At 33.5% G+C, this 4664-nt stretch overlaps 1 pseudogene; it reads right to left on the bottom strand.

Moving 5' to 3' along the window:
- Nucleotides 1-2705: 2705 nt before the first annotated feature.
- Nucleotides 2706-2797, bottom strand: LOC124076805 (U6 spliceosomal RNA; annotated as a pseudogene).
- Between the last annotated feature and the right edge of the window lie 1867 nt (nt 2798-4664).

Raw genomic sequence — 4664 nt, 5'->3', positions numbered from 1 at the left:
CAAGGTGGTTATTTCTAAATGGCAATTATTCATATAGGTCAGTTATACTACAGCTTAAATTTTTTTGTTGTTGTTAATGGGCTGATATGGGACCTTATAATCATTATAATGTTATTCCTATCAGAAAATTCATTCTGATTTCAAATTAACTTACTAGTAGATGAGCTTCTGAGATTCAGGTAAATTATACATTAAGTATTACCTTCATAGCCTTAATCATATTACTCTCAGGCTGAGGACTAGACTTTATTATTTGGGGCATTTACATCACACAATGAATGTATCATACGTTTTACACTTTGTGTGTGTTTGTGTGTGTGTGCATGCGCGCGCACGCATGTGTGTGTGTGTGTGCATTCTATATATGGTGACTGGTTCCTTGAATCTAAGAATAATGCCTCTTTTATAATATCTAGAAATATGCTTCTAAATTATAGGCAATCAATGAATATTTAATAAATAAATGATTTACTGGATAAAACAAACAAGAATGTACTGATGAGATTTATAAATATTCAATTCCCCTAAGGCCATTTTCTAAAGGCAGTAATAAAATCTGGAGTGATCTTTACCAAACACATAAAGGACTCTGAAAAACAGGAATAAACTACCAATAGCAAGAGCACTTATTTAGGATGGGAGATAAAAGGTTAGGTATATATGCAAGAAGAGAAAAAAAATCAGAAAGTAAGAATAAGATACTGTAGCAGTATTGGGGATGGGGAAGGACCTGGTTCCTGGGATATTTTACAGTATAAGTAACACAAAAATGTAGATATTGTAAATTAACTTCATCAGTATAATTTTTAAGTTTGTAAGGAAAGAACTAGAGATAATTCCAATAAGAGTGGCTAGGATTATAAAAGGATATTATAAAGATTATGGAAGTGAACCATTTGAGGACTAAGATACAAGAATTAACCTTATTTCAAAAAAATATGAAGTATATCTACCAGTACATGAATAACTTTATGATATGACTGGTGACCACTTATTATCCACCTCCCATTGAGGAAAAGAATATAGGTGATCTTTTATTTATTATAAATATTTGGATACGCTTATTCATAAAAAATAACATCTTGACAGTTTGAAAAAATTGGACCATTCCCCCTAGATTATGTACATTTTTTTACTGAGCAAAGGGGTCATTCTTCCATGTGAATACTTTAGATATTAACCAGGATGAGTCAATTTCTTAAAGTTGCTTCCAATTTCAGGATTATGAATTTCATTTATTTATACTTATATATAAAAATTATACATTTTGTGCTAACATGATGTTTTGATACATGTGTACATTGTCTAATGTTGAAATCAGATTAAACATATCTAGCTTCTCATTTATCATTTCTTTATGATGAAAGCATTCAAAATCCTTTCTTCTAGCTATTTGAAATGCACAGTATGTTATCATTACCTATACTCACCCAACTGCTTGATAGCACACTAGAGCTTATTTCTTGTAACTATAAGTACCCAACCCTCCTTCCACCCTACTGTCCTCTACCTCTGGTTACCACCATTTTACCCTCATCTTCTATGTGATAAACTTTTTTAGATTCCACATATGAGTGAGAGCATATGGTACTTGTCTTTCTATGTCTGGGTACTTCATCTATGATATTACAAATGACAAGATTTGTCCTTTTTAATGGTTGAATAATATTCTGTTATGTTTATTCCATTTTCTTTATCCATTAATCAGTTGATGGACACATGTTGTTTCCATTGCTTGGTTATTGTGGATAGTCCTACAATAAACATAAGAGTATGCAAATAAGTCTTTGACATACTGATTTTATTTCCTTGGGGTTTATGCCCGGTAGTGAGATGGCTGGATCATATAGTGATTCCTTTCTTAATTTGGGGGGGAAATAAAGCCTGTACTAATTGGTATTCCCACTAATAGTGTACAAGTGTTCTCTTTTCATGTATTTGTAAGTACTTGTTATCTTTCATCTTTTGGTTGAAGCCATTATAACTGGAATGAGGTGAAATTTCATTGTGGGTTTGATTTGAATTTTTCTGATGATTAGTGATATTGAATAGTATTTCATATACTTGTTTGTCATTTGCATTGGCATGCCTTATTTTAAGAAATGTCTAAGTCCCTTTTTTTTTTTTCATTTTATTATTTGTTGTTTTTGTTGCCTTTTTTTTGCTATTGAGCTGTTTGAGTTCTTATACTTTATGGAAATTAATCCCTTATCACATATATAGTTTGCAAATATTTTATCCCTTTCTGTAGGTTGTCTCTGTTCTCTGTTATTTATTTATTTATTTTTTGCTGTACAAAAGCTTCTTCATTTCCTATAATCCTATTTGTCTCATTTTGGTTTTGTTTCTTGCTCTTTCATGGGCCCTATACAAAAAAAAATCCTTCCTCATTCCAATGTCTGGTAGTATTTTCCCTAGTTGATTTCATAGTTTCAGCTCTTACATTTAAATCTTTAATTCATTTTGAGTAGACCCCATCTCTCACTAGTTAGAAAAATCAGCTTACTCTTCTGCATGTAGATCAGAATTCTTTTTATTGGTTATTATAGTTCTACATAATAATGGGATTCACTGTGATATATTCATACATGTGCAACTCTTGTACTCTCCCTTTCCTTCCCCCTCTCCCATTTCCAGATTCTTCTAGTCTATTGGTTTCTGTTATGTTTTCATGAGGTCCCTTTGCTTTTCTTTTTTCTCTTATAAAAAATATAGAACACTTCTCAAATTTGCAGGGTCCATGCTAATCTTCTCTTTGTCATTCCCATTTTAGTGCATGTGCTTCCAAAGCAAGCACTAGATCAGGATTCTGAATGTCTGTAGTATAACAAGGTGCCACTGACCCAGTGCCTTAGTCAATGGAAATTTATGTTTTGCAATTAAAACATAAATTTGATCAGAATCCTTTCTTCTAGTTGTTTGAAATGCACAGTATGTTATCATTACCTATACTCACCCTGCTGTTTGATAGCACACTAGAACTTATTTCTTGTAACTGTAATTACCCAACCCTCCTTCCACCCTACTCTCCTCTACCTCTGGTTACCACCATTTTCTTGATCAGAAATCAAGGTGTTTTTGAATGATCTCTTTCTGAACTCTGTGAGGGAAGAATCTACTGCAGACCACTGTCCTTGGCTTGTAGATTGCCATCTTTTTCCTAAGTCCTCCCACATTAACTTCCTCTTATATATGTCTGCCCTTGTGTCAAATGATTGATTTTTAGAAAGATATCAGTCATATTGATTAGGGCCCACACAAAAGATGTCATATTAATTTAACTACCAGTATAAATTTCCTACCTCCAAATAGGGTTACAATTTGAAATACAGGGAGTTAGGACTCCAATGCCTCTCTTTTGAAGGACATGATTCAACTTAATAATTTCAGATATACACAATCATGCTGTCCTAAATAGTATTGTCAAATGAAATGGATTGTAACCCACAGAGTTATGGAAGATTTTCTTTTATTGTTGAGAAACCTCAAACTTACCTTTACTCTTATTGTACCTGTCACTAAGCTTCTGAGATGGGATGATGGATTCTACTGCAATTATGAATGCTGCATTGTTATATAAAAGTAGAAGAAAAGCTTCTCCCATCTTTTCTTAGTTCTCTACCCTCAATTTTGGCATCTGCTGAGGTCCCATATATGTTTGCCGGTTTTAAAATTGGAATCTCCTGTTGTTCTTTCATTCAGTTGCTTCCCAGGCAGTTGCCAACATACCCAAGACAAACAGGTCAGTGTTTCTTCTATGTGCAATATATTTTCATAAAGCAGTCAATACCCATATGAGAGAAAAAGGGTAAAATCCACCAAAATATGGCCCAGTTGTTAAGATTGATCTCCCAGGGTTGATAATATTCTTTAATTTTGCACAAATGAATGTTTTGTACAATACATTTTCCACTGAAGAGTGAACACTGAGTTAGAAGAAGGAATTTTCATGAACACCTTTCTGAATTTGACATAAAACTAATTTATTCAGCTATTATGCATTGGACACTTTTTAAAAACATGTTCTGTGTGATGTAAAACCCTATGAGGGTATTCACTAAGGGATGTAGCTTTTATTCAAAGGAAGATAGGTTAGCAGAGAAGATAAACACGTACACAGCTAACTTGAATACAAAGCAGCATCTAATAAGTGCTTTAATAGATAGAGATAGAATAAACTACTGTGAGGCCCAGAAGAGGGAGTGGTTAATCATGTCCAGAGTTCTTCCCAGTAATGTACATTAACACCAATTTTTGGTCTTTTGCTTTTACTTACAATTCTAGAAGGTGAACTTGGAAAAACTTCACAATATCATTTTGAGAAGTGATGTTCTGAAACCAGAAGGTTAAAGCTGGGTACTGCAGCTGATAAACAAGGAAAGTTATATGACTGTGTCGAATGAAAATGCCACTGCATTAGTCTAGCAGTTCAATCAAATGTTCCTAATCCTCCATCAATCTAAACAGAACATAACCATACCTTTTTCAGGCCAAGTGTACAAAAATACCTGCCAAGAGAACGGAAATGAAGCTGAAATTACTGCCGTTTCATGAAATTTATGATGCCAAAAATGCCATTTAAGTTAAGCTGCTGCTGAAGAAAAAAAAATGAATTTAATTAAGCGTGGGGCAGACCATTCATGGTTTCCTTTGCAGGGTGCAGA

This window comes from Marmota monax, unplaced genomic scaffold (genome assembly GCF_021218885.2).
Source record: "Marmota monax isolate L192 unplaced genomic scaffold, Marmota_monax_Labrador192_F-V1.1 WCK01_AAM20220418_F8-fsc00050, whole genome shotgun sequence".
Lineage (NCBI taxonomy): Eukaryota > Metazoa > Chordata > Mammalia > Rodentia > Sciuridae > Marmota > Marmota monax.
This window is presented reverse-complemented; position numbering and strand designations above follow the sequence as displayed.